Source organism: Macrobrachium rosenbergii, chromosome 12 (assembly GCF_040412425.1).
Source record: "Macrobrachium rosenbergii isolate ZJJX-2024 chromosome 12, ASM4041242v1, whole genome shotgun sequence".
Lineage (NCBI taxonomy): Eukaryota > Metazoa > Arthropoda > Malacostraca > Decapoda > Palaemonidae > Macrobrachium > Macrobrachium rosenbergii.
The window spans coordinates 102,282,420-102,304,163 of NC_089752.1; the positions used below are offsets into that span (position 1 = coordinate 102,282,420).

The 21,744-nt window shown below is 39.7% G+C and overlaps 1 protein-coding gene and 1 non-coding gene across 2 annotated transcripts in view; both read right to left on the bottom strand.

Moving 5' to 3' along the window:
• The window catches only part of LOC136844161 (uncharacterized), a 340,577-nt gene that overhangs the window by 200,782 nt on the left and 118,051 nt on the right, over positions 1-21,744 (bottom strand). The gene's annotated exons all lie outside the window — the stretch shown is intronic.
• LOC136844504 (5S ribosomal RNA) lies at positions 18,899-19,017 on the bottom strand. Its single transcript, XR_010854900.1, has one exon. It is a non-coding gene; the product is annotated as a 5S ribosomal RNA (ribosomal RNA).

The window sequence follows — 21,744 nt, forward strand, 5'->3', positions numbered from 1 at the left end:
GATTAGTCTAATGTTATCTTGGCTATTAAAAATGTAACTTGCATAATACACGAAATAAGTATGCAATGAAATCATGTTTACAGGACAAACTTTTAAGGGTCGCATGAAACGAGAGATCGAATGATTCATGAGTATAAACAGCATATTTTATTTGTTTTACTCATTTTGCCCTATCATGGAAACTGTGTTGGTGTCAAACACCCTGTGTTTACATTCTCATTACATATGGCATTTCTCAACAATGACTGTCCACAAATTCATTTCAAGAACTGTACTCAACTACTAAAAAGTAGTTGATTATTTTCTGTTTTATTAAAACTAATGATATTTCATTTAACTTCATAATATCATAGAAGCTTTACTTGTATGCCTGTGTGCGTGCGTGTGTGTGTGTGTTTTAACATTTACAAATGGAATTTCATTAATGTTGAAGTCATTGTCTCTACACAGTGTGTGCATTCTTGTGCGTGTTTTTTAGCGCAGTATCACATTGCCATTTTTTCTTTTTTGCTCTGCTTGATTGACTGTACAGTATTTCATTACAAGTATAGTTGACTCTAAGTATGATTAGTGCAAATATCATAAAAAGAGAATATTTTATCACTACTGATATTTCACCTCTAACTACCATAAAAATATTTACAATGCAAATCTGTAGAGGTTGGAAACACACTGTGCTTTTTGCAAATGAAATCTTGGTGCCACCAGCCAGTGAATAAGTGTGTGTGTGTACAGTATGTATATACCCTACACACAACTGCATTTATCTTTTGGGTTGTAAAAATTACAAAATTATAAAATGAGAAAATACAGTAAAAATATAAATGAGAAAACTGTAGCATAAATAGCTCTCTCTCTCTCTCTCTCTCTCTCTCTCTCTCTCTCTCTCTCTCTCTCTCTCTCTCTCTCTCTCTCTCTCTCTCTCTCTCTCTCCTGTATCTAAGTACTGCAATGTACATATTCTTTAATAAAATGTGAATTACTGTGTCACAAACATAAAAACATGAAACCAAACAAGCTTTATCAAGTCAGGTCTACCTAATCCTCTTCACCCATCCAACACTGCATCCCCATCCCCTCCAGCCAAGGAAACTGCTCCACAGCATCCAAAACAACCCCTTCTCTGAGTGAGCTCCCCTACACAGCCTTACTACCCCTTCTCTCCTAAGGTGGCCAGCCATCTGACCAACCCCCCACCTTGGAAACTTCTCCAAAACCCCCCAAAACCCTTTCTCAGTTGGTTTATGAGTGTACACAGTGTTACCAACATTTTCATGAGGCTGCACAGCACTGTCAACTGAGAGAATGGTTTTTACAATTTTTTTTGCAATTTATATATATCCTATATCTTTGGGCCTTTGTCCCATTATTATTAAAGTACTTTAACCAGACCACTGAGCTAACTTTCAGCTCTCATAGGGCTGACCCGAAGGATTAGATTAAAATAGCAGGTCTAGGCCCGAGGCCAAGCACTAGGACCCAATAGATCATTCAGTACGATGATGAACGAATTAAAATTAAATTAAAAACTGCACATAGGCACATGCTTTCATACTGGAATGCATACATACAATAAATACATTTACTCATGCTCCCTTACATACACACTAAAAAGGTATATTAAAATTCAGAGTATAAGTTACGTAATATTTTAAAATTTTGCTTTTTTTTTAATTCAACAAATTATTATTTACTTATTTTTATATTTTATTAATTAAATTACAGCTCCTCATGAACATCAAAATCAGAAAGACAGAAAATGTAAAAGATTCTGACAAAATTTCCTCCATTGATTTATTTCCAAAAGTTGACAGTCGTTGTTGGTCATACCTTGGACACTCACCTAACACATGTCTGACCGTTATTATCACCCTACACTCTGAGCACTCGGGAGCCAGGCCACATGGGCTGCTCATTAAGTGCCCATGTGTCAGACGAGTATGGCCTACTCTGAGACGTGTTAGAATTACTTGTGCATCTCTCTCTCTGTGATATGATGAACTCCATTTTTTAACATTAGGTTTTATTTGTTAAAATTTATTAATTTCAGGTTCTTCATTCCATATATATTGCCATTTATTTATGATACTCATTTTTATGTGTGTTACATAATCAGTAACAGGGATATTCACATTTGATCTTGTCATGTGGGTTGCTTCTTTGGCTGCTTTGTCTGCCTCTTCATTTCCTTTGATCCCTACATGGGCAGGGATCCAACATATTTCTACATTTTTTCCATTATTATATAAGTTATGGAAAAATAATTTTATTTGTTGTACTATATTATTTTTTTATTTGTAACTGAATAGCTTCTATAGCACTTCTCGAGTCACTAAAAATCACAAAATTATTGAATGGTGTTTCTTTAATTATTTTTATACCTGATGCAATTCCACACAATTCTGCTGTGAATACTGAAGCATTATTAGAAAGAGAGAGCTGATAAGTCCCATCCTGGGACACTACAGCATATTCCACTCCATGTTCTGATTTAGATCCATCTGTATATATTGTGTAATGTGGACCTTTTCGGTTTACATGCTCTATTGTATGTTGTCTATGGTGTTCTGGTGTATATGAGTAACTTTTTGATAAATATTTGAGGTGTGAACAAATTCTCATTTCATTCATTGTCCAGGGAGGAAGTGATTTTACTATTAAAGGCACTTGTATATTTATATTCAGGGACTCAAACAGTCTTCTAGCTCTAATTGGGAAAGGTTGTGGATGGTTATCTATAAATACATCTCTTAATTCAAATAATTTTTTTGTTGGAGAATCACTTGTCTGAATTCTTAGAGCACTTTTCATTGTTACTAGCTCTCTACAGAGAGACAGGGGTAGTTCACCACATTCAACTTGTAAAAGTTAAGTATACCTTAGTTTAACCAGACCATTAAGCTGATTAACAAGGGCTGGTAAGGATTAGATTTATTTATGTGATGAACCATCTGGTTACATAGCAACGGGGCCTACAGCTTATTGTGGGATCCAAACTACATTATAGCAAGAAATTAATTTCTATCACCAGAAATAGATTTCTCTTATTCTTCGTTGGCCGCTCAGAGATTCGAACTCGCGGCCAGCAGAGTGCTAGCTGAGAACGGAATCCACTCGCCCAACGATGAACTATTCACTTGTAAAGATGATTTAGGTGATGATCTAAAGATTTCTGAGCATATTCTAAGGCCTTCATTGTGGACAGGGTCAGATGCCTGATGCTGAGCCATATACTTCGCTTCCATAATCAATGATGGACAGAAATGTTGCTTTATACAGTACAGTAAGGGTATGTCTATCGGCTCCCCAAGTAGTGTTCGATAGTTTTCTAATTAGATTTAATGCTCTTTTACATTTAGATTTTACATATGTTATGTGGGCTTTCCAGTTCAAGTGAGTATCAAATACTAATCCTAAAAATTTTGCTGTTTGGCCAATTGGTATACTGTACTATGGTTTCTGATTTTTAAGTCTATTTCTTCACCTTTTTTCCACTTTTTATTTTTATAAAACATGACTGCTTGAGTTTTATCTATGGAAAATCTGAAGCCTACAGATGAGGCCCATTCATCTATTTTTATTATGCTTTTATTAATGATTCATTCTGCATGTTTCATTCAAGATGCTGAATAATATATGGCAAAATCATCCATATACAGTTTACTTTTAATGCCACTAGGTAGATTATTATTGATATCATTAATTGCTAAAGTAAACAGTATGCCACTAAGGACGCTTCCCTGTGGAGCACCATTTTCAAGTGGAAATTTTCTAAATAGAACATCATCAATTCTCACCTGAAAGCTGCAATTTGTCAAAAAGTTTTGTACAAACCTAGGTAAATGTCCGTGGATATTGTTGTTTTGTAAAGTTTTTAATACACCATACCTCCATGTAGTATTGTATGCTTTTTCAATGTCAAAAAAGACAGTTATAGTAATTTGTTTTCGTTCAAAACCTCTACGTATATGGTCTTCTAAGTTAGAGAGAGAGACTCAAATGTAGATCTGTTACACCGTGACCCGAACTGGGGAGTCAAAATTTTATTTTCTCAAATGTGCCATGTTATTGGAGCATTTACCATTTTCTCTAACAATTTGCATATGCAGCTTGTTAAAGAAATTGGTTTGTAATTATTTACATTACTGGGATCCTTTCCAGGTTTAGGGATAGGAATTATTATAGCTTTACGACATTCATCTGGAAATAAATTTTGAAGCTATAAATGATTTATAAAACTCTAAGTATGACTTTGCCAACGGTGTTAAGTGGCAGATCATCTCAAAACAAATATTGTCACCTCCAGGAGCAGATTTACTGCTATTCGAGAGAGCATATTCCAACTCTGACAATATCTTCTATTGTTTCAAAATTTATTGTTATTAATTCTATTTTATTTTTCTTTGTGCGGAAGTGTTCATCTAAATTTTTATCACTACTTACTTTTACTAAATTTTCTCCCATTATACTACTTACTTCTTTTGAATCAAGTGTTCTTTTCCCATCTTTTAACTCTTTCACGCCAAATTGACGTAGTCGTATGTAAAATTACCCTACTCCCCTTCCTATCTGACTAATATACCACTACATAAAATTTACTGAAATTTTTTTTGTGTGTTACGAGTAAATTTTTTTTTTCGGACAAGTAGTGGTTTCCATAGGCTAAAGCATGATTTTAACTCAGGCATCAATATGCTTTTAAAGTTCCTGTACTTGCATGCACAAATTTGTTGTAGTAAAATTTTGAAATCAGCTGATCCCATGTGGGATTTGTATGTGGGATTACATTATTGCAAACACAACTGTACTTATTCGTTTTTCATTCTTTTATATGTTGGTATTTAGAGAATTTTGTTGAACTTTCATAAAAAGTAATTCATTCGCCTAACTGTTATAGTGAACGATAATTTGACAACAGTAATAATTTTTTTCTGTTTTGATCAATTTACGTCAAAATAAAACTGTTGCTGTTACCAAGACCATTTTTCTTGGCCTCACTGTATTCCTCAACCTTACCTCTACATTTTCGTATATTTACAAAGTAATTCCTACGAAAAATAACCGAGATAGAGCTCTTAAAAAAATAACTTTCTAGCGTAATTTGTTTGGGGGCTATTTCTTACCCTCTTTTGGTCAATTTTTTGCCAACTGTACTTATTCGTTTTTCATTATTTTATATCGAAATTTTGAGAATTTTTGGCTTTTTTAAAAAAATTTTGCCTAACTTTTTTATAGTTTTTGGGCTACAAACGAAAATGTAAAAATAAGTAAAGATTTTTTTTCATTAAATAACTCAAATTTTTTCATATTTAGAGGGCTGGGACTCTTATTCTGACTATTCCACCATAAAATATAAACATTGAGAAAAAAAGGACAGCAAAATGAACGTTGTTGGCATAAAATTTCTATTTTTGCTAAATTTTCTAAAAAATTATTTTTTTGCACTATCGAGCACTCCCAGACACCTTGGATCTCTGATAGGCGTGGGGCTCAAACTATAAAGATGCAAAAGTGTTAATATGGCATGTCTAGGTGGCTTAACAAAGGTACCATTTATTTTCATGAATTTTTCCCATATTTCTTGTGTGGGAGTATTATTAGAGAGATGTGATACGTATTTCCTCCATGAAATGATTCTTCCTTTAATTACTTCTTTAAATTTTGCAGATGTTTTATTGTACAGAGGTTTTATGTATCAATTTCTAGTAATAATAGAGTCGTTTTTTGTAAAGTTACTTCTGATATTGGCAATGTTTTATTTATTTTACTGAACTTTCTATTCAAATCATCTAATCGTTTCTGTATTGAGTGTTTTATATTTATTAATTCTGTTAACTTATAGGACCACCATGGAACTTTGTGTTTTGTTGGATGGGGTTTTGACTTTGGTACTGCTTTATCAGCAGCATTTTTAATAATATCAACAAGAAATTTATTCGTTTCATTATGGTCTTTTAAATATTCAAATGATGGGATATTTCTAGTGTGCATTTCATATCGTTCTCAATCTGCTTTATAAATGTTACAGTGAGGGACATGTTTTGCAGGATTATTTTGTAATAAGGAAATTAATATTGGGAAATGATCACTGGTGTGCAAGTCATCAACTGTATTCCAATCTAATCTGTCAACTATACTTGTTGTACATAGAGTTAAGTCTACTGAGGAAAATGTTCCACGTGCTTTTGAAAAATATGTGCTAATTTCGTCATTTATACAGCACATGTCGTTTGGATCCATGAACTCTTCTATTTTACTACCTGTGCTATCTGAGTTTGTACAATTACAGTCCCATATTGGGTTGTGAGCATTAAAATCACCTACTATTAATGTAGGTTCCTTGGTATTGTTAAGTAAATCTTTAAGTTTATCAATGTCATAATTTTTATTAGGTTGGTTGTATAAATTATAAATTATGTAATTACTGTTTTTATTTGTATTTTAATACCTGATATTTGCAAGTCAGTAAAGTTTACAAGTACTCTGTCATAACATACTGTACTTTGTTATGTACATATATAGCAGTACTTAAACTTCCTTCTTCTTCTCTAGATGTAGATACTAAGGTATATTTACCTACTGTTGATATTGTTTTGTTGACATGTTGTAAACATAGTATCACTGGTTCATATTCCCTTAGTAATCGTTGTATTTCTCCCAAATGTAATCTGGTCTGTAGACCATTTATGTTCCATTGTATAATATAATTATTGAAAGTATTACGTTAGTGTGATAAATTGTTATGTTCTTTTTGAGGATCATCAATTTGCATTTTTTCTAAAATCCTATTTACAATATTTATTTGTTTTTCTTTATAAGACATTAGGTGTCCAATGCACATACAGCCCTTTTCGTGAGTGTCTAAACTAGTAGTTTCTATTATTGGTGATGGAGTAATCTCTTCTCCCATCACATAATCATTCTTGTAAATGGTTTGTTCCTCTACTATTTCTCTGATGTTCTGGGTATCTTTTTCCACTGGTTTTATTATTACTTTAGGAGACACAAGTGTATTCTTATCATTTTTTGGTTTTTGTTCTTTCTTTGGGTCTCCCGCTTTTATTTTAATGGATGTATCTAATAATAGTTGGTTTTTTGTTGGTCTTGGGTGGAGTTCTCTCTAAAGGTCTCTTTTTTTTCTTTAGCTTCTAATTCATCATAACTATCTCCTAATATTTCTGTGGTGCTTGTATTATCTCCTAGTGTTTCCATTTCTCTTTAAATCTCAAATTAATCTGAACAAATATTTGTATACATTTCTTGGTTCTTCGCTATATTAGTTTCTTCTTGCAAAGTGGTTATTTTTCTTTGAGACTGATCTATCAGGGTTTTGTTACTTTTGTCTGTTTCATTGTTTGATCTAGTTACAGCAGAAAACATTAGTTTTCTAGCGGGATCATTCATTCCTCTAACTTTTAATTCTAATTTGGCCTCTTTTATAGGCATTCCTGTCCTTTCCTGTAGTGATTTTAATTCTGTATTGTATGTGTAATACATACACTCTTTAATCTTGCATGGTGATTTTGTCCACAGTTAATGCATTTCAGTTCACCACACCTCCAATATATGTGGTATGTTTGTCATATCCACAATATGCACATATAGATTTATTACAGCAATTTTTCTTTGTATGTCCATACATACTACAGTTTTGGCACTGTAGTGGTTTTGGAACATACGGTCTCAGTTCTCTGCTCTGGCCCATGGTTTTAATTTTCAAGGGTAATTCATGGCCTTTGAATTTTATCTTTGCTATTCTCAGTGTTTTTCCATTACTCCATCTACTGGCTATGTTGTATATTTCACGATCTTGTACATTGCTGTAACTTTTTTTAAGGGAATCCAGCAATATATCCTTTTCTATTGGTTCTTCATCATTATCAGGGAGTACTATGGCACCCTGTACACTGTTCATATTGTCATTTTTTTTTATATATACCTTTATATTGTCAATATTTTTTATAGTTAAGTAATTTTCTGATTGATTTTTTTGTTGTGGTTTCTATCAACCACATCGGATCTTTTATTTGTCTGAATGACATTTCAGTAGTTGAATGTCGATTCAACTGGAAATTCTCTAATTTCAATGCCGATATTTTCGTCTCTGTTTCTAAGGTCAAGAATCGTGACCAACTTCCACTTCCAAAGAGGGAGTTGAAGTGAGTCAAGGTTGGGTCAAGATATTTGATTTTTTTGGTTTGCTTTTTATTGGAGCACAGGGCTCCCATGTAATTACATCAGTACTTTTTTCTGATTTTTCCAGAGAGAGGTTGTCAGAGGAGGTTCCAGCGGTTGTCAACTGTGCTGAGTTGCTACCATCAAAGGGCCCAAGGGTACTTAAAATCTTTAAAACCACTAAGCATAAAGATTGAAGTAAAAAAATAAATAAACAAACCTGAAAACCTTAAAAAGATATCATCAGCCTTTCATGGAGTCTATTCCTCCACCAATGGCACAAGTGAGAACCGACTCTTCAAATGTCTGCATCCCTACCCTGCCTGATAGGGGATGTCACAACATGATTAGAGTGGCCCAAGTGTAAGCCAAACCCACTGGCTAGGACTGAGAGTATCACAAGAATACATTCATCCCCACCCTAATCATGTTATGGGCAAACCTGATAGAATGCCAAGTGTCCCATCCCTAGAACCAGACGCCCCTGGAATCTGTGGTCCAGCCCTACAGAATGGTTCTGCCTTTGGGCTATCAATGTGATAACTCTCAGACCCGAACATTATCGGGCAGTTGATGGTCATACCACAATTCTCACTATTTAGCTTCGGATAAAAACCCATTCCCAGCGACGATATCTTTTCCTATTTATCAGGTCCAATAAATTTCAGCAAAAGTGGAAAATTCCACAAAAATTAATCCAATGAAATATATAATGCTATATGGGACTCTCGGACTCAAACCTGGGATCAAATTCCTGGGGTTCAAGAGCCCCTTCACCATGTCAAGGTGTTTCCATATAGAGGGGGGCCTTTGTCCCAGGTTCAGATGTGTCAGATAATGTCAAGTTCTGTATGATGAAGATCCGGATAATCGAGGGATTATTCATAATTTTATAGTCTTGAAGACAAGAGCCACTTGCACAAGAGGGAAATTTTGTCAACAGCTGACTAGACAAACCCAGTCTTCTTGAATTCTGAAAGCTATGATTTGACATTAAATCTTCAGAAAATATCTACTCCAATGACCTATGGCTGGCAGGAGGACTTACATGACGCTCAATAGGTGAAAATCCTCATGAGCTTGGGAGTTTATATGACGAACATATTACATGTAGCCTTCAAGGTTCCTCAGCAAACTGAACCATTACAGAGACATTAGATAGCAAAGGGATCATTTTATGAATACTTGAGGGGTAGTGTCCTACCTAGCAACCTCAAATAATGAAAAATCCTCAGCATGTCTGGAGAACCAAGAATGAAGTGTAATACAGTACTACTAATAAGAGCACAAGACAGGTGTAAACCAGTTCACTATATGTAAGCACTTCAAGGTGGAAGAGATCTTTTAATTGAGCCACATATCAATAGGACCAAAATCAAGATTAAGTCTTTGTGATTTATGATGATCACTGGTACTTTGTAAAAGCTTACTGTACTGCAAGGCACTCATCTACTTCCACTACTTAGCCTCGTTAGAGACTACCCAGGACTTCACAAACTTATACTCTTGGGCTGAAGTGATCCTGCAATGAAAGTAAGACATTCTCCTTATGAAACAAAAAACTACAGCTTTTCAATAAAGCAGTCAAGATGCATATATCTATCTGCAAAGAAGCTAGATCATTCAAAAACCAACCTTCCCTTTGAGAATGGAGTGATCCTCCATGCATTCTTCAGCTTCCCAAATGGAGCTTTATCACCCAACTGTGGAACCCGTAATTTCCAAGTTGGAAGAGCTGATGATGCAACCTCCTGTCTGGGGAGCCTGGAAAACTATGGAGCAGACCAGACTGTAGAGGATAATGTTAAGTTTCTATTGCTCTACAGAGATTTATACTAATCCAAGTAGCACATAGGATGTAAGGCCAATTCCATCAAAAATTCTAGTTCAAAGTAATCAGGAATCTTGCTGCTAATTACAAGAAAGTAAAACCGTCTCAAAAAGTTCACAACATAAGTTCCCCTACCCAAGTAAGCTGATTAAGAATTTTGAGAGGTCTGGCCAGACCTTTGAATTCAAGAAGGGTATTTGACAGCCTTGAAATACCTACTCCAATCAAAAGTGATCAGATTAGAGGCATAATAAGAAAGGAGATTTCTAACATCTTTATCAATGACGTAATCAGTTAAATAATTCTTCGTGCAACTCCAGATATCATCCAAACTCACAATCAAGATGAACTAAAGAAAGATCAAAGCCCCTGACAGTTAATACACTAAAGTCTTGATCTAGGATATGCAGTCCAATTTACACAAAGGAAGTACTAAATACAAAAACATAAGTCATATATGTTATAAGCAGAAAACATTTCTCTTAGCATGATCACAGCATGTAGCCTGAAAATTATGTAATGTGGGCATGGAGATTGGCATGCACATGACACAGAAAAGCAAAATTCTGCAGTAACATTTACTAGAATATAGAGGTTGCAATTCACAATAAGAATAGGCCCAAGTTTAATCTATTACAGTGTATGTAACCCCACTGGTAAGAGAAGTGAGGTACTTTACAGTTACCATCGTAAATAACAAAAATAAAAGAGACCTGATGATGGCAAATGTAGTGCACTTCTCTTTTACAAGGAAGAACCATGGGAAGTCACCATTAGTAATAACAAATCTGTCCCTGAAATCACCTGCCCCTATGTGGCAAGGGCATACAATACATATCATCGGCCTAGATAAAGAATAGGTATGGTAGGCCTTACCTCACACATAGGATGGCGAGTGATAATCCATAACCTCAGGTGAGCAACATGCACAATAACAAATTTGAAAAGTAACTCAATTTTTTCTAGGTATACAAACCAGAGCCTTTTATGTTATAAGTACCCTTAGCATGAACTGATTAAGTTCATAAAAGGCCCTAGTTTGTGCACCAAGAAAAAATACAAATTACTTTTAAAATTTATAATTTCTTCCTATGAAAGTACAAGCCATCATCTTTTACACAGAAAACTTGCATCTCAGGGTGGAGGTCAGTCCCCATAAATAACTGAAGTTTAGAATCACAAGGAATTGTCATGCTTCCAGATGCCTTACGAACAAAGAATGTCATGACACCTGTAACCTTCTACTGGGCTGGCAAAATGGTTAGCCAGAGCAGTAGGACCCTGGGTAAGACCATACTAAAGGGTACAGTATGTCCCCCATATTCGCAGGGGTTAGGGACCACAACCACCCATGATAAGTGAAAATCCACATTAAGTTGGTACCCCCAGCACCCTTCACCTCAATAGGTCAAAATGATTGACAGTTAGGGCTACACCCCTCTAACACTTATCTACCACAAAAAGACTGGGAACCCACAAAATTTTGCTAAACTCTTACATAATTCGCTATATTTTACTATACATGCAGTCCCCAGTTATTGGAGGGGGTTTCATTCCAACAGTGTGACGATAAGTGAAAATTGTCAATAACCGAAAATCAGCAATTCTTTGGTTTTCTTTTGGAGATTTTCGGTTATCGGCACCTCTGTTAGGTATGTATCGGTGCCAATATGTGATTATCGGCGCTGATAGGCAGAAATCGGCGCACATCGGCACCGAAAATCGCGATTTTCATCGCTAGACAAGCCCCGAAAAAATGGATCGCCAATAACCGAGCCTATCGATAACAGGGGATTACCTGTATTTTCCTAGTTATTGAAATGTAAAAATTTCTAATTATAGCATGAAAAATATGAAAAAATTAATGACAAAATAATGTCATGTTTATCTATAAAACTATACAAAACAAATAAACATACATGTTACATATGCATAAAAAATTCTCTCTCTCTCTAATCTCAGAGAGAGAGAGAGAGAGAGAGAGAGAGAGAGAGAGAGAGAGAGAGAGAGAGAGAGAACTCACCCTTGTGACTAGTATACACAAAGCGTCTGAGCTACAAGCTTTATGATTGGCTATTCCCAAGCCTTCCAACCAATAGCGTGTCATCATGGAGAGAGAGAGAGGGGGGGGGTAATTTGCTACAAGCTCTGTGATCAGCAACTTCCAACACCTACAGCCAATAGTGTGTCGACATGGAGCCAATGTCATAGCAATAAAAATATTGTAACATGTTCACTCAATGATGGCTTTGTGAATTTCCTAGAAGTTTCATATTTTTATGTTAAAGATACAGTAATTCATATTTCATTAAAGGATGTACACAGTACAGAGAGAGAGAGAGAGAGAGAGAGAGAGAGAGAGAGAGAGAGAGAGAGAGAGAGAGAGAGAGAGTCCCCGGTTGTCGGTGGAGACTTAGTCCCCGACGGAGTGACAATAACCGAAAATCGCCGATAACTGGAAATTGGTGATAACAGTACCACTCCCCAGTTATCAGCACCGCTGTTAAGTGGGGATTGGCGCCGATAACTGGAGATCAGTGCATATCGGTGCCGAAAAGCCAGTTACCGATAACCAGAGATCAGTGCATGTCGGTGCTGAAAATCCAGTTACCATCATCACTAGACAAACGCCATAAAGCCGGATCGCCAACAACCGGGCACTGTCAATATGGGGGGTTGCCTTACACTGAATATCAAAAGAGTTAAATTATTCATGAATTATTAAGGAGAAAGAGAATAACTTGAGAGAGAGAGAGAGAGAGAGAGAGAGAGAGAGAGAGAGAGAGAGAGAGAGAGAGAGAGAGAGAGAGAGAGAGAGAGAGAAATGATATTATGTTTCCATGTACAGTTTAGAGAGAGAGAAATGATATTATGTTTCCATGTACAATATACCTTAAACTATCATCCTAAAACACTACAGTAATATTTTAATATCATTTCAATATCACTTTAATATCATTTCAATATAATTTCTGAGCAGCTGCTATGAGGTGAGAAAACCAGTTTAGGGGGGAGGGTTCACATTAAAGAGCGGAGAGAAAACTGGTTTATTAACAGAGCAAAGCTTACAAACCTGTTTCTTTCCCAAAGATTACATGACTCCCTCTCTTTCTCTCTGAGTTAAGAAATACATGTATTTAAATATGAATTGAAAAAAATACATCTGACTGATATTTTGCTGTGTTTACATTAATATTAATATTTGGAAATTAGTAAATACAGTACTGTAATTAGTGAATATTATTCTACAAAAATCAATTATAAAAAAATGATACAGTAATTCATATTTCATTGAGAGAGAGAGAGAGAGAGAGAGAGAGAGAGAGAGAGAGAGAGAGAGAGAGAGAGAGAGAGAGAGAGAGAGAGAGAGAGAGAGAGAGAACTCATACACCAGACTTACACAAAATATCCGAGCTACAAGTTGTGTGATTGGCTACTTTCAACCCTTCCAGCCAATCAGCATCGAGAAAAATATCCTTCAAATCCTTCCAATCAAGCTGGAGAGAGAGAGAGAGAGAGAGAGACAAGTTGTGTGATTGGAGAGAGAGAGGTGGGGGTGAACTGATATTATGTTTACCCTTCCAGCCATGTCAAAATTCATTTTTTCATGTACATATTATGATGATAGTAGATCAATATAATAATACAGTATAAATGGATTCTATAAGTGAAATGACATTTTATTGATATTTTGCCGTATTTTTTCATTAAAAGATCTGAGAGTGAGAGAGAGAGAGAGAGAGAGAGAGAGAGAGAGAGAGAGAGAACTCTACACCAGACAAATCCTTCCAATCAATGGTGTTTCAACCCTTCAGCCAATCAGCATCGAGAAAAGTTGGTACCCTGCTGTGAGAGACACAAAATCCTTCCAATCAAGATGAGAGAGAGAGAGAGAGAGAGAGAGAGAGAGAGAGAGAGAGAGAGAGAGAGAGAGAGAGAGAGAGAGAGAGAGGTGGGGGGTGAACTGATATTATGTTTAAAGTGTACATCGGTAAAAACTATTACGAATGTCAAAATTATCATTTTTTCATGTACATATTATGATGATAGTAGATCAATATAATAATACAGTATAAATGGATTCTATAAGTGAAATGACATTTTATTGATATTTTGCCGTATTTTTTCATTAAAAGATATGTATGTATACTGAGAGAGAGAGAGAGAGAGAGAGAGAGAGAGAGAGAGAGAGAGAGAGAGAGAGAGAGAGAGAGAGAGAGAGAGAGGTTTACAAAGTAAGCTGTTTTGTGATTTTGATGGTTTTTATTTTAACATTTTATTGATATTTTGCTGTGTTTACAATAATGTTAGTATTTTAAAATTCACAAATCATATTTTTATTATTAAAAATATATGCAGTCACGAAAATAAAATGGAAAGACAGTAATTAGTGAGTATTGCGCTATGAAAAAATCTGCAAATTAGTGAATTTTCTGCGATATATTTACAGATAAGTTCCACACGAAAACCACAATTAACTGAAGGCGCAAATGTTGATTCATGATCTAGTGGGTGCCCACTGTACTCCTGTAAGGCAAAAAATTTTGGAGAACCATGACATATCCTGTAAGATTTCATGTTGAAGGGCAGTTTAGTTCCAACTATTACCAAGTACTAATGGGTTCAGGACACAACTCTATCATGTCCCACCTCCCCCTTGTTATAAGAAAGAGGACAAGGGCAATGCCTCCCAGTCACAAGGATTAGGACAGGAAGCCCAAAGTGTGCTCACTTTGTTGTACACATTGCTTCAAGGCATACATAACTAATGATGGATTAATTTTTTACTGAATAATATGTAATTCTGCAAAAACCCTAAAAAAATTTTAATGAACAGATAAAGGTAATTCCTTTGTAACAGAAGGGAAGGGTGTATGGCAACCATGACAACATACAATGCTCAGATCCTCACTTGGTTGGAAGATCATGTACATAAAATGGAAGGTGAAAATGATATTTTAATGATAAAATAAAGTTTGTTCATACTTACCTGGCAGATATATATATAGCTGTATTCTCCGAAGTCCGACAGAATTCCAAAACTCGCGGCACACGCAGTGGGCCAGGTGGTTAGTACCCATTCCCGCCGCTGGGAGGCGGGTATCAGGAACCATTCCCATTTTCTATTCAGATTTTCTAGTGCCACTGTCTCCTGAGGGGAGGTGGGTGGGCACTATGATTATATATATCTGCCAGGTAAGTATGAACAAACTTTATTTTATCATTAAAATATCATTTTGTTCATGCGACTTACCTGTCAGATATATATATAGCTGAATCCCACCATTGGAGGTGGGAAGAGACAGAATAGGATTTAGGAAACAAATATATGTAGGCGATTGACGCCTTGGTTCCTTACTTGTTAGCATAGCTGACTTCGTGATTACTGTCACCCAAGCCTGTTTCTGCTTTACTAGAGTCTCCAGCAAGGTAGTGACCTATATAGCCGGTGAGTTCTAGATGATCCGTCCACGGGGGCGTGACTACAATGGGACTAGATCATAAGACCATACTGTGAGAGCAAAAGGAGCAAAGACCAACCACCTGACCGAGAGCGTCAACAGGACCTGCCGAAGGGACGCCAGATCGGTGGGAAGCCCCCGTAACCAACTTACAGCTTTCGACATGCCCTCTCCCTGGTCCTGGGAGTCCGACAGAGGTCCAGCCCTATGTTAGCATAGCTGACTTCGTGATTACTGTCACCCAAGCCTGCTTCTGCTTTACTAGAGTCTCCAGCAAGGTAGTGACCTATATAGCTGGTGAGTTCTAGATGATCTGTCCACGGGGGCGTGACCACAATGGGACTAGATCATAAGGCCATACTGTGAGGGCAAAAGGAGCAACGACCAACCACCTGACCGAGAGCGTCAACAGGTCCTGCCGAAGGGACGCCAGATTGGGGGAAGCCCCTGTAACCCTCTTGCGGCTTTCGACATGCCCTCTCCCTGGTCCTGGGAGTCCGACAGAGGTCCAGGCCTAGAAGCGTTATGGGACCAATCTGACGTAAAAAAAAAAAACAAAATCAAGATTAAAATATACTTCCTAACCTCTAAAGGATAGGATGAGTATCGCTCTCTGCCCGCAACACTGTGTCTGCAGAAGCGACAACAGGTCCTGCCGAAGGGACGCCAGATCGGTGGGAAGCCCCCGTAACCCTCTTGTGGCTTTCGACTTGCCCTCTCCCTGGTCCTGGGAGTCCGACAGAGATCCAGGCCTTGAAGGGTTATGGGGCCGATCTGGAGTGCGGAAACGTATGGTCCTAGCGAATAGCAGTCTTCGTATGTCGTCTTCACGTCCCGCAAGTAATGTGCGTTTAACACCGAATTGCCGCCAGAAGGTGGTACCCAGAAGATCGCTAAGGGACATGTTCTTCTGGAAAGCCACCGAGGTTGCAATGGCTCTAACTTCGTGAGCCTTAACTTTCAAAAGACTCAAGTCACTGTCTTGAACGTTGGAAAGTGCGTCTAAAATGGTGCTTCTAAAAAAGAACGCCAGTGCATTCTTAGAAAGAGGCAAATCCGGCCTCTTGACAGAGCACCACAGACTGTCCGAAGGACCTCGACTTTCCTGAGTCTTCTGCAAATAAAATTTGAGAGCCCTGACAGGACACAGGCTCTTTCTGGTTCTTGTCCGAGAATTTCCGTCATACCCTTAATCTCGAAGGTCCTGGGCCAAGGGGTAGACGGGTTCTCGTTTTTAGCAAGAACATAGGGCTTAGAGAACATACTGCATTATGGCTTCTAAAACCTACATGATTATTGATAGCCTGAAGTTCACTAACTCTCTTCGCCATAGCCAGAGCAGTTAGGAAAATAACCTTCATTGTCACATTCTTGAGAGACGCCGAAGAAAAAGGCTCGAAGGTATTTGACATAAAAAATTTTAGAACGACATCCAGGTTCCAGGGAGGCGTCCTGGAATGAGGTACCTTGACAGTCTCAAAGGATCTCAAGAGATCGTGAAGATCCTTGTTGTCGGCTGATAGTCTGAATGCAGTTAGACTCAGAGCGGGGAAGTTTTGAGGTACCTTTCGAAATGGGGCTGCCTGAGCAGATCTACCAAGGGACGTCCCCATAACCTCCACAGCTCCTGACATACTACCTCGTGAAGGGTCCACTCGGTCGGTAGAAGCTGACGCTGTCGACTGAGAAGGTCCGCGCGGATATTCTCCACTCCTGCAACGAACCTCGCAAGGATCGTGATCCCGCGCATGGGCCCAAAGCAGGATTTCTTCGCCAGGGCTTAACAGGGACCGAACGAGTTCCTCCCTGTTTCTTGAGGTATGCCAGGGCTGTGGAGATGTCTGAATTTACTTGTACGACTCAGCCTGACACTTGGCTCTCGAAGGATTGAAGGGCCAGCAGGATCGCCCCTAATTCCTTGAGATTGATGTGCCAGGACACCTGTTCCCCTCTCCAGGTGCCTGACACTTCCTCCCCTCCTAGTGTTGCTCCCCATCCCTCCCTGGGCGCGTAGGAAAACAACACTAGGTCGGGGCTCTGAAGGCGAGAGAAACCCTTCTGCCAACCTCGAGGGTCGAGCCACTACCTCAGGTGAATCTTGAAAACGGGAGAGATCTTCAGGGTCTCCTCTAGATTCTCCTTGTCTACTCAGTTTTCCGCCAGGAAAAACTGGAGCGGCCTGAGATGAAGTCTTCCCAGGGAAACAAACTTCTCCAGAGAGGAAATGGTCCCCAGCAAACTCATCCATTCCCTCACCGAGCATATTTCCTTCCCTAGGAAGGATGAGACTTTTTCTAAGCATTGCTGCTGACGTTCCTGGGATGGAAAAGCTTGAAAAGCCACTGAATCCATCTGAATCCCCAGATAGACGATGGACTGCGTCGGGATCAGATGGGACTTTTCTTCGTTCACTAGAAGTCCTAGGGACTTTGTCAACTCTAAATTCGCATTCAGGTCCTCCAGACACTTTGACTGCGAAGGGGCTCGGATGAGCCAATCGGCCAGGTAAAGCGAGATACGAATACCCGCCAAGTGAAGCCATCTCGCCACATTTCTCATGATAATCGTGAAGATCATGGGAGCTGTGCTTAGCCCGAAGCAAAGAGCTCTGAATTGAAACACTCGTCCCCCTAGTACAAACCTCAGGTACTTCCTCGACTGGGGATGTATGGGAACGTGAAAGTAAGCGTCCTGTAAGTCCAGAGCGACCATCCAATCTCCTGGTCTTAATGCTCCTAAAACATACTGGGACGTCTCCATCGTGAACTTCTCCTTCACCATGAAGCGGTTCAGTCTGCTGACATCTAGGACTGGTCTCATTCCTCCCGACTGCTTCGGAACTAGGAACAGTCGGTTGTAGAATCCTGGGGAGTCCAGCTCCAGGACTTGCTCCACAGCTCTTTCTCGAGCATTTGCTCTAATAGCTCGAAAAGGATCTGTTGCTTCCCTTGATAGAATGAGGACGACAGATCCCTGGGCGATGTGCACAGAAGTGGTGAGTCGAGAAAGGGGATCTTGTATCCTCTCTCGATAACTTCAAGGGACCAGGTGTCTGCCCCTCTTGCTCTCCAGGCTCTCGCAAACGAAAGAAGCCTGGCTCCTACAGGTGTCTGGAGGCGCTGCAAGTCACTTCTTGCCCCTAGGTTTAGGTGGGGCTCCGCCTCTGGAAAGACCTCTACCTCGGGGAGAAGATCTCGAGGAAGAAGCTCCTCCACGAAAGGGCTTCTGCTTCCTGGAGGTCTGACCCGACAACAACGTCAAAGGGACTGCCAGGCGTCTTGACGAGCGGGCCAAGAGGTCTTGAGTGGCCTTCTCCTTCAAGCTGGAGGAGAGATCCTTGATCAAGGACTGGGGGAAGAGATGGCTCGAAAACGGGGAGAACAGCAATTCTGCCCTCTGCGACGGAGAAACTGACTTTGCAAAAGTATGACGCCAACGGCATCTGGTGTTCCCAGGAGGTCACCCATCCAAGTACTGACCAGACCCAACGTTGCTTAACTTCGCTGATCGGACGAGAAGCGGTGCATCCAACGTGGTAGGGCCGTAGGCTGTAAAGTTACAGTACAAGGCCCTCTTCTTCAAGAGGCCCGTACAAAAGTGGGAAGCCAGTTCCTCTGAGCCATCCCTGACTGCCTTGTCCATGCAGTTCAACATGCTGGACAACTCCCCCAGGCTGATCGAGTCGGGACTCCTAATCCTGACGTCTAGAGCCCCCAAACACCAGTCCAGGAAATTGAAGACCTCCATGGTTCGAAACAGTCCTTTCAAAAGGTGATCCGTCTCCGACATAGTCCAGGACACTTTGGCAGCCGACAGGATGGACCTTCTAGGCGCGTCGACCAAGCTAGCGAAGTCTCCCTGGGACGATGAAGGAACTCTTGAGCCGACGTCCTCTCCGGTCTCGTACCACATACCTGCCTTGCCGCTCAGCTTGGACGGAGGCAGGGCAAAAGAAGACTTGCCTTGGGTCTTCCTTTCCTCCATCCAGGTGTTAACCTTCTTGAAGGCCTTCTTCTTCGCCAGAGACGAAGTCATCTTGACAAACCCCGGCGCTCTCCTCGTCTAGGACGAAGCAAACTGCGAAGGAGGAGAGAGAGGGGCCGAGGGTTTGAACTTGTCGCCAAACAAGTCCTTAAGAAAAACCGCCTAACACCTGGTAGTCCGTAGACGAGGAAGGGGGAGGCTGCTCAAGGACTGCAGGCTCCGACTCACAAGAGACTTCTCCCTCTTCAATGGGAGAAACAGAGAGTCTCCCAAGGCCTTGGGAGAACGAAGGCCTTGCGGTCCAACACGCAGATGGGATCTACGCTTCCCCGCAGTCTTTGATTGCTCTGAAGCGTCACGTCGAGCAACCAAAGAGGCGTCCTCCCGAGAGTCCATCCGAGCGTCCTGCACGGCAGCGAGAGGAGCGTCCTGACGAGCAGCTACAGAAGCGTCCAGGATAGCTGCTTGCGGAGCGTCACGATGGCGGTCCAGCCGAGCATCCTGCACGGCGAGCGTCCTGCACGGCAGCGAGAGGAGCGTCCTGACGAGCAGCTACAGAAGCGTCCAGGATAGCTGCTTGCGGAGCATCACGCTGCAGCAGAGCGTCACGATGGCGATCCAGCGAGCGGTGAGCACGACTGGGAGACGAAGCATGCTTGACAGAAAGGCCCCCCAGTCAATATATTGTGAAATAGGCTACCTACTTGGGAAGTCTTAACTCCCGCTTAGCCTACGAGTACTAGTTATACGAATTTGGCTCGCCTACGTTAGGCCGGTAGATATAAATCAGTCTCGGCGAGATAAAACCTATTCTCGTCGTTTTAACTAAAATTATGGTAGGTTATCTCCTCACCCTGACTAAAACTAATGTTTGATACCGACCTGAGTAAATTATGGCATCTTTAACGTTTACCGTGCTACTTTGAACTCGCGAAAGCGTTTGTTTACTTTTTACTAGGAGGCAGCCATTTGCCTACGTGGACGCCACTCGTCTAGTTCCGCTGCTCTCGTAGACTATCTCCAAAAACAAACCCTACATTTCCTTTAATAACTCCATAAGTGTTTGATTTTGTTGTAACAACATAGTTACGATAACTTTATTGGACATATCCTCTTCAGCGTCCGCCTTACGAGTCCGTTTTCACGACGTGCACTTTGATTGACCCGGCGTTACTATTGCTTCTTCTTTATTATCGCTTGACTCGCTCAATCTATGCACCTCCGCAATAGTTATTAATTTGTTAGCCATCTTCCAGATGCAAAAAGGAGCACTATAAGTGCGAGAATGAAATCCTGAACTAATAAATTAGCAGGGTGGGAGGCAAAGTAAGCGATCATTTATCAAGCAAACCTGCCCCCTACACCTCATGCATATATTGTGAGGATCTACTGAAGCTTTCGGTAGCCTCACCTAAACTCATTCACACAACATACTCTGAAGCTAGCATAACTAGATCCAGACATCATCCAAAGAGCAAACAAAAGCAAATTCCACAAAAGCGTATGCCAATCCACAATCCAAAGACAAAAACCAAAAGTCAAATAGAATACTTAAGTGGAAAATAACGAGTTTACGAAATCCAAAGACGGAGGTACTGAAAACAGATGTTGACAGTACCGGCGACAGAGAAAATCTGAATAGAAAATGGGAATGGTTCCTGATACCAGCCTCCCAGCGGCGGGAATGGGTACTAACCACCTGGCCCCACTGCGTGTGCCGCGAGTTTTTGGAATTCTGTCGGACTTCGGAGAATACAGCTATATATATATCTGACAGGTAAGTCGCATGAACAAACTGCTTGATTATCATAGAAATAATTGAGATCACAGCTGATAGAGGAAGCACATATCTGATGAAAATGTAATACTGGTTTTAGAAAACACCAATTACTCTACTCTATGAATTAAGCAAATAATTTCAACCTCATGATCACAAGGACAGGACAATAGATGTCATATTTTCTGAATGAACTGCCTTCATTTGTATATTTTCTTAATATGACAAATTTTTTAATTAATTTGTATTTTTCATAGCTAACAAACCTGCAGTCTTAACATTAGGATAAATCTTCTGGTGCCAGCCATAAACCAGTAAAAAACAATAGGAATTGTTTATTCAAGGAATTGGTGGCATTTGGCACCAGTCATGGGGATGAGGGAGGAAACAAAAGCGACCTAATCTCCAACCACATAATGTATCCAGTTTTCTTCTTACAGCCTTCAGAGGAGGATGTACTTTTCCCTCTCCTCCCTAAAGCCGGTTTTTCCTTCCTTACCCATGTTTCTTGGTTT